The sequence below is a fragment of the Tamandua tetradactyla genome, chromosome 2 (assembly GCF_023851605.1).
Source record: "Tamandua tetradactyla isolate mTamTet1 chromosome 2, mTamTet1.pri, whole genome shotgun sequence".
Lineage (NCBI taxonomy): Eukaryota > Metazoa > Chordata > Mammalia > Pilosa > Myrmecophagidae > Tamandua > Tamandua tetradactyla.
Genome location: NC_135328.1, coordinates 652645 through 662562, shown reverse-complemented (window position 1 = coordinate 662562; position 9918 = coordinate 652645).

The window sequence follows — 9918 nt, the reverse complement described above, 5'->3', positions numbered from 1 at the left end:
GAGGAAATACGGATGGCCAAGAGGCACATGAAGAGATGCTCAATGTCCCTGGCCATTAGAGAAATGCAAATCAAAACCACAATGAGATATCATCTCACACCCACCAGAATGGCCATTATCAACAAAACAGAAAATGACAAGTGCTGGAGAGGATGCAGAGAAAGAGGCACACTTATCCACTGTTGGTGGGAATGTCAAAGGGTGCAACCACTGTGGAAGGCAGTTTGGCGGTTCCTCAAAAAGCTGAATATAGAACTGCCATACGACCCAGCAATACCATTGCTAGGTATCTACTCAAAGGACTTAAGGGCAAAGACACAAACGGACATTTGCACACCAATGTTTATAGCAGCATTATTTACAATTGCAAAGAGATGGAAACAGCCAAAATCTCCATCAACAGAAGAGTGGCTAAACAAACTGTGGTATATACATACGATGGAATATTATGCAGCTTTAAGACAAGATAAACTTATGAACCATGTAATAACATGGATGGACCTAGAGAATATTATGCTGAGTGAATCCAGCCAAAAACTAAAGGACAAATACTGTATGGTCCCACTGATGTGAACGGACATTCGAGAATAAACTTGAAATATGTCATTGGTAACAGAGTTCAGCAGGAGTTAGAAACAGGGTAAGACAATGGGTAATTGAAGCTGAAGGGATACAGACTGTGCAACAGGACTAGATACAAAAACTCAAAAATGGACAGCACAATAATACCTAATTGTAAAGTAATCATGTTAAAACACTGAATGAAGCTGCATCTGAGCTATAGGTTTTTGTTTTGTTTTGTGTTGTTTTGTTTTGATTTTACTATTATTACTTTTATTTTTTTCTCTATATTAACATTCTATATCTTTTTCGGTTATGTTGCTAGTTCTTCTAAACCAATGCAAATGTACTAAGAAATGATGATCATGCAGCTATGTGATGATGTTAAGAATTAATGATTGCATGTGTAGAATGGTATGATCTCTAAATGTTGGGTTAATTTCTTTTTTTCCGTTAATTAAAAAAAAAAAAAAAAGAGAAGGAATAATTGGAGATGAAGGGATACAGACTGTACAACGGGACTGGATATAAAAACTCAGAAATGGACAGCACAATACTACCCAATTGTAATACAATTATGTTAAAACACTGAATGAAGCTGCATGTGAGGTATAGGTTTTTTGTTTTTGTTTTTTTTGTTTTTTTTTCTTTCTATTATTGTTTTAATTCTTATTCTGTTGTCTTTTTATTTCTTTTTCTAAATCGATGCAAATGTACTAAGAAATGATGAATATGCAACTATGTGATGTTATTAAGAATTACTGATTGTACATGTAGATTGAAATGATTTCTAATTGTTTTGTTAATTCTTTTTTTAATTAATAAAAAAAAAAAGAGAAGGGATAATTGGAGATGAAGAGATACAGACTGTACAACGGGACTGGATATAAAAACTCAGAAATGGACAGCACAATACTACCCAATTGTAATGCAATTATGTTAAAACACTGAATGAAGCTGCATGTGAGGTATAGGTTTTTTGTTTTTGTTTTTTTTGTTTTTTTTCTTTCTATTATTGTTTTAATTTTTATTCTGTTGTCTTTTTATTTCTTTTTCTAAATCGATGCAAATGTACTAAGAAATGATGAATATGCAACTATGTGATGTTATTAAGAATTACTGATTGTACATGTAGATTGGAATGATTTCTAATTGTTTTGTTAATTCTTTTTTTAATTAATAAAAAAAAAAAAAGCAGTCAGGGCTTCTCTCTCATCTGGAAGGGCACATGGCAAACACAGCGTCATCTTTCTTTCCTGGCTTCCGATTTCATGAAGGTCCCTGGGAGGCATTTTCCTTCTTCATCTCCAAAGGTCACTGGTTTGTGGACTCTCTGCTTCATAGTGCTTCAGCATTCTCTGCTCTCTCTGAATCTCCTCTCTCCAAAACATTTCTTCTTTTATAGGACTCCAGAAATTTATCAAGACCCACCCAAATGGGTGGAGACATGTCGTCACCTAACCCAGTTTAACAACCACTCTTGATTAAATCACATCTCCAGGGAGATGATCTGATTACAGTTTCAAACACACAGTATTGAATAGGGATATTCTACCTTTATGAAATGCGATTTTGATTAAAACATGGCTTTTCTAGGGGGCATACATTCTTTTAAACCAGCACAACCCCCAATATTTATTTATTTCTTATCCTTATTATTTTACTCATCTGTCTATTCCCTGAAGGCACATGAGACACGAGGTTTTCACAATCACACGGTCACATTGTAAAATCTATATAGTTATACAGTCATCTTCAAGAATCAAGGCTACCAGAACACAGTTCAACAGTTTCAACAGACTATAAACTAAAAAGGGATATCTATATAATCCTTAAGAATAACCTCCAGGACAACCTCTTAACTCTGTTTGAAATCTCTCAGCAACTGAAATTTTATTTTGTCTTATTTCTCTCTTCCCACTTTTGGTCAAGAAGCTTTCTCAGTCCCATGATGCTGGGTCTGGCTCATTCTGGGAGTCCTGTCCCATGTTGCCAGGGAGATTTACATCCCTGGGAGTCATGGCCTATGTAAGGGGTTGTGCAGTGAGTTCACCTGATGAGTTGGCTTGGAGAGAGAGGGGCCAGATTTGAGCAATAAAACAGGTTCTCTGGTGGTGAGTCTTAGGCATAATTATAATAAAGCTTAGCGTCTCCTCTGCAGGAATAAGTTTCATAGGGACAACCCCCAAGATTGAGGGCTCAGCCTATTGAATTGGTTCTTCCCATTGCTTGCGACAATATCAGGAATTCCCCAGATGGGGAAGTTGAATATTTCCTTCTTTCTCCCAGTCCAAGGGGACTTTGAAAATACTTTTTAATTCTCTGCCCAAACTACTCTGGGATATATCCGGGCTTCATGCTAACCTTTACAAACTAATAAGATCTCATGCCCTATTCAAGATTCCGTGTATTTCCTGATTGGATACCATTGGGAAGCATCTTCACCTGTTAAAAAAAAAAAGGATTCCATGTAATTGTAGTACTCAGATAAACTGACCGTACAAGTTAAATTAGATAATGTGCTACTCATGGCATGAATTATTTTTTTCCAAAGTATGAATTTTGCACCAAATAAATCTCTCTCTCTTTGTTCTCACACAGAAGTTGAAGTTTTAAAATATGGACTATATCATCTGTTACCCTACATTCTGAGATATCTTAGTCCTTTCCAGATAAGCACATTCATATCTGTAGTCTAAGTCTGATCACTTTTTTTTTTAACAGTTGCTGTATGGGGTAATGCTGACTTTAATAGCTTCAGAATTCTAACTCTCTCAGGTATCACATAAGTACCCAAAGTTTCTGGGAATGACCAGGTTATATACAAATGGCTCAGTATCTCAGAATTTAGAAATAATAGTTAAAACTCCTAAATGTATATGACTTCTGTAAGAGTTTACAATCTAGGAATATTTACAGTAGATCCCAACCTGATAACCCATGTTCTAACTTTAATTCACTAAGTTTGATTATTATAGTTAGTCCATATGAGTGAGGAGTGATAATAGTCATTTTGTTTCTGTCATTTCATTTAACATACTATCCCTAAGGTTCATTCCCTAGTTGGATACCACATAACTTCATTACTTTTTTTTTATTAATTAAAAAAAAGAAATTAACACAATGTTTAGAAATCATTCCATTCCACATATGCAATCAGTAATTCTTAATATCATCACATAGATGTATGATCATCATTTCTTACTACATTTGCATCGATTTAGGAAAAGAACTAGCAAAACAACAGAAAAAGATATAGAATGTTAATATAGAGAAAAAATAAAAATAATAATAATAAAAAATAAAAATATATATAAAAAAAGGAAAAAGAAAAAAAACAAAAGACACAAACAAACAAACAAAAAACTATAGCTCAGATGCAGCTTCATTCAGTGTTTTAACATAATTACATTACAATTAGGTATTATTGTGCTGTCCATTTTTGAGTTTTTGTATCTAGTCCTGTTGCACAGTCTGTATCCCTTCAGCTCCAATTACCCATTATCTTACCCTGTTTCTAACTCCTGCTGGTCTCTGTTACCAATGACATATTCCAAGTTTATTCTCGAATGTCGGTTCACATCAGTGGGACCATACAGTATTTGTCCTTTAGTTTTTGGCTAGACTCACTCAGCACTCTCTAGGTCCATCCATGTTATTACATGCTTCATAAGTTTATTCTGTCTTAAAGCTGCATAATATTCCATCATATGTATATACCACAGTTTGTTTAGCCACTTGTCTGTTGATGGACATTTTGGCTATTTCCATCTCTTTGCAATTGTAAATAATGCTGCTATAAACATTGGTGTGCAAATGTCCGTTTGTGTCTTTGCCCTTAAGTCCTTTGAGTAGATACATAGCAATGTTATTGCTGGGTCATATGTCAATTCTATATTCAGTTTTTTAGGAACCGCCAAACTGCCTTCCACGGTGGTTGCACCATTTGACATTCCCACCAACAGTGGATAAGTGTGCCTCTTTCTCCAAATCCTCTCCAGCACTTGTCATTTTCTGTTTTGTTGATAATGGCCATTCTGGTGGGTGTGAGATGATATCTCATTGTGGTTTTGATTTGCATTTCTCTAATGGCCAGGGACATTGAGCATCTCTTCATGTGCCTTTTGGCCATTTGCATTTCCTCTTCTGAGAAGTGTCTGTTCAAGTCTTTTTCCCATTTTGTAATTGGGTTGGCTGTCTTTTTGTTGTTGAGTTGAACAGTCTCTTTATAAATTCTGTATACTAGACCTTTATCTGATATGTCGTTTCCAAATATTGTCTCCCATTGTGTAGGCTGTCTTTTACTTTCTTGATGAAGTTCTTTGATGCACAAAAGTGTTTAATTTTGAGGAGCTCCCATTTATTTATTTCTTTCTTCAGTGCTCTTGCTTTAGGTTTAAGGTCCATAAAACCACCTCCAATTGTAAGTTTCATAAGATATCTCCCTACATTTTCCTCTAACTGTTTTATGGTCTTAGACCTAATGTTTAGATCTCTGATCCATTTTGAGTTAACTTTTGTATAAGGTGTGAGATACGGGTCCTCTTTCATTCTTTTGCATATGGATATCCAGTTCTCTAGGCACCATTTATTGAAGAGACTGTTCTCTCCCAGGTGAGTTGGCTTGACTGCCTTATCAAAGATCAAATGTCCATAGATGAGAGGGTCTATATCTGAGCACTCTATTCGATTCCATTGGTCGATATATCTATCTTTATGCCAATACCATGCTGTTTTGACCACTGTGGCGTCATAATATGCCTTAAAGTCGGGCAGCATGAGACATCCAGCTTTGTTTTTTTTTTCCTGAAGATACTTTTAGCAATTCGGGGCACCCTGCCCTTCCAGATAAACTTGCTTATTGGTTTTTCTATTTCTGAAAAATAAGTTGTTGGGATTTTGATTGGTATTGCATTGAATCTATAAATCAATTTGGGTAGGATTACCATCTTAACTATATTTAGTCTTCCAATCCATGAACACGGTATGCCCTTCCATCTATTTAGGTCTTCTGTGATTTCTTTTAACAGTTTTTTTGTAGTTTTCTTTGTATAGGTTTTTTGTCTCTTTAGTTAAATATATTCCTAGGTATTTTATTCTTTTAGTTGCAATTGTAAATGGAATTCCTTTCTTGATTTCCCTCTCAGCTTGTTCATTACTAGTGTATGAACAATTCATACACTAATTCTTTCTGGTACTAATTCTTTCTGGAATGTTTGGTAGAATTCACATGTGAAGCCATCTGGTCCTGGACTTTTCTTTTTAGGAAGCTTTTGAATGACTGATTCAATTTCTTTACTTGTGATTGGTTTGTTGAGGTCATCTATTTCTTCTTGAGTCAAAGTTGGTTGTTCATGCCTTTCCAGGAACCCGTCCATTTCATCTAAATTGTTGTATTTATTAGCGTAGAGTTGTTCATAGTATCCTGTTATTACCTCCTTTATTTCTGTGAGGTCAGTGGTTATGTCTCCTCTTCCATTTCTGATCTTATTTATTTGCATCCTCTCTCTTCTTTTTGTCAATCTTGCTAAGGGCCCATCAATCTTATTGATTTTCTCATAGAACCAACTTCTGGTCTTATTGATTTTCTCTATTATTTTCATGTTCACAATTTCATTTATTTCTGCTCTAATCTTTGTTATTTCTTTCCTTTTGCTTGCTTTGGGGTTAGTTTGCTGTTCTTTCTCCAGTTCTTCCAAGTGGACAGTTAATTCCTGAATTTTTGCCTTTTCTTCTTTTCTGATATAGGCATTTAGGGCAATAAATTTCCCTCTTAGCACTGCCTTTGCTGCATCCCATAGGTTTTGATATGTTGTGTTTTCATTTTCATTCGCCTCGAGATATTTACTAATTTCTCTTGCAATTTCTTCTTTGACCCACTCGTTGTTTAAGAGTGTGTTGTTGAGCCTCCACGTATTTGTGAATTTTCTGGAACTCTGCCTATTATTGGTTTCCAACTTCATTCCTTTATGATCCGAGAAAGTGTTGTGTATGATTTCAATCTTTTTAAATTTGTTAAGACTTGCTTTGTGACCCAGCATATGGTCTATCTTTGAGAATGATCCATGAGCACTTGAGAAAAAGGTGTATCCTGCTCTTGTGGGATGTAATGTCCTATAAATGTCTGTTAAGTCTAGCTCATTTATTGTAATATTCAAATTCTGTATTTCTTTATTGATCCTCTGTCTAGATGTCCTGTCCATTGATGAGAGTGGTGAATTGAAATCTCCAACTATTGTGGTATATGTGTCTATTTCCCTTTTCAGTGTTTGCAGTGTATTCCTCATGTATTTTGGGGCATTCTGATTCGGTGCATAAATATTTATGATTGTTATGTCTTCTTGTTTAATTGTTCCTTTTATTAGTATATAGTGTCCTTCTTTGTCTCTTTTAACTGTTTTACATTTGAAGTCTAATTTGTTGGATATTAGTATAGCCACTCCTGCTCTTTTCTGGTTGTTATTTGCATGAAATTTCTTTTCCCAACCTTTCACTTTCAACCTATGTTTATCTTTGGGTCTAAGATGTGTTTCCTGTAGACAGCATATAGAAGGATCCTGTTTTTTAATCCATTCTGCCAGTCTATGTCTTTTGATTGGGGAATTCAGTCCATTAACATTTAGTGTTATTACTGTTTGGATAATATTTTCCTCTACCATTTTGCCTTTTGTATTGTATATATCATTTCTGATTTTCCTTCTTTGTACACTCTTCTCCATACCTCTCTCTTCTGTCTAGTACTCCCTTTAGTATTACTTGCAGAGCTGGTCTCTTGGTCACAAATTCTCTCAGTGACTTTTTGTCTGAAAATGTTTTAATTTCTCCCTCATTTTTGAAGGACAATTTTGCTGGATATAGAAGTCTTGGTTGGCAGTTTTTCTCTTTTAGTAATTTAAATATATCACCCCACTGTCTTCTAGCTTCCATGGTTTCTGCTTCCATGGAAATCTACACATAGTCTTATTGCGTTTCCCTTGTATGTGATGGATTGTTTTTCTCTTGCTGCTTTCAAGATCCTCTCTTTCTCTTTGACCTCTGACATTCTAAGTAGTAAGTGTCTTGGAGAACACCTATTTGGGTCTAATCTCTTTGGGCTGCGCTGCACTTCTTGGATCTGTAATTTTAGGTCTTTCATAGGAGTTGGGAAATTTTCAGTGATAATTTCTTCCATTAGTTTTTCTCCTCCTTTTCCCTTCTCTTCTCCTTCTGGGACACCCACAACACATATATTTGTGCACTTCATATTGTCATTCAGTTCCCTGATCCCCTGCTCAAGTTTTTCCATTCTTTTCCCTATAGTTTCTGTTTCTTTTTGGAATTCAGATGTTCCATCCTCCAGTTCACTAATTCTAGTTTCTGTCTCTTTAAATCTACCATTGTAGGTATCCATTGTTTTTTCCGTCTTTTCTACTTTGTCCTTCACTCCCATAAGTTCTGTGATTTGTTTTTTCAGATTTTCTATATCTTCTTTTTGTTCAGCCCATGTCTTCTTCATGTCCTCCCTCAATTTATTGATTTGGTTTTTGAAGAGGTTTTCCATTTCTGTTTGTATATTCAGCATTAGTTGTCTCAGCTCCTGTATCTCATTTGAACTATTGGTTTGTTCCTTTGACTGGGCCATATCTTCAATTTTCCAAGCGTGATCCGTTATTTCCTGCTGGCGTCTGGGCATTTTATCAGATTTCCCTGGGTGTGGGACCCAGTAGGTTGAAAGATTTTTCTGTGAAATCTCTGGGCTCTCTTTTTCTTATTCTGCCCAGCAGGTGGCGCTTGTGGTGCGCATCTGTCTGCGGGTCCCACCAGTAAAAGATGCTGTGACTCCTTTAACTTTGGAAAATTCTCGGTGTGGGGGCCGGTCGCCAGCCGAAGTGGCTTGGGGGAGTGCCGATCCCAATCTCCCAGCCGGCCCGGGAATCCATGCATGGGGGGGTGCCGGCCGCCGCGGCTTGGGGGAGTGCCGGTCCAAATCTCCCAGCTGGCCTGGGACGCCAAGCATGGTGGAAGGGCGCCAGCTGCTTCAGCTTGGGGGAGTGCCTATCCAACGTTCCCAGCCAGACCGGGATGCCACATGTGTGGAAGGGACCCTGGTCGCTGGTCTCCATGGCTTGGAGGACCTCCAATCCAATTCTCCCAGCCGGTCCAGGGGGCCGTGCGTGGGGGGGTGCCAGCTGCCGTGGCTTGAGGGGACTGCCTGTCCAATTCTCCCAGCCAGCCCGGGAAGGAGGGAGGAAGGGACTCCGGCTGCCAGCCGCCCCGGCCCAGGGAAGCGCGCGCCCCTCGGTGATCTCACCGTAGCGGATTCTCCCTGCCGGTTCAGCCGTTCCAGAATGGGGTACGCTGTCTTTTTGGTCTCTGTCATGGCTCCGGGAGCTGTTCTGTACCGTTTCTATTTCTTTTAGTAGCTGTTCTGGAGAAGGAACTAAGACCTGCGTGTCTTACTGAGCCGCCATCTTCTCCGGAAGTCTCATTACTTTTTGCAGCCACTCAGTAGTCCATTGCATGTATAAACTACATTATCCTTCCATCCCTGAGGTGTACACTTAGGCCACCTCCATCCATTGCAAATCATGAATACTGCCACCATAATGACCAGTGAAAAAGTGTTCATTCTTATCCCCACACTGAATTCTTCCAGGTATATACCTAGCAACGAGGTTGCAGGATACTGTGGCAAAGCCCACCCCCAGCCTCCTGTGAAACCACCACTCTGCTCTCCAGAGGGGCTGTAACTCTCAGCTTCCCTACTGACAGTGAATAATTAAATCTCTTTCTCCACATTTTCTCTTTGCTCATTTAAAAAGTTTTATTCACACATCATACAATCCAACCTAAATAGCCATGCCTTTGCCACCATACTGTGTATGAAGACATTTCCTTTTCTTCTGCAAAGAATCCATTCCCCTCCCCCATATCCCCCCTAGTTGACATTTAGTTTTGGCATAATGCCTTTGTTACTTTCAGTGGAAACATATTACAATGTTACAGTTAACTATAGATCCTAGTTTGCATTGATTCTATTTTTCCTGTATACCACCCCATTTTTCAACAACTTGCAATGCTGACATTCATTTTTTCTCCCTCATGTAAACATGTTTTTTATATTTGTACATTTAATCACATCATTGTCCACTCTAGGCATTCCTAAGTTATGCCATCTAGTCTTTATTTTCTACCTTCCTTCAGGTGTCATATATGTGCCCAGCCCTTCTCCTACAACTGCACTCAAGTTCAGTTCATTCCACATACTTATATTATTGTGCTACCATCAGACAGTATTGTGCTATCAATTTCTGAATTTTTACCATCAGTTCAGTTGCACATTCTATATTCCTTCAGCACCAAATGCCCAGCCTCTAC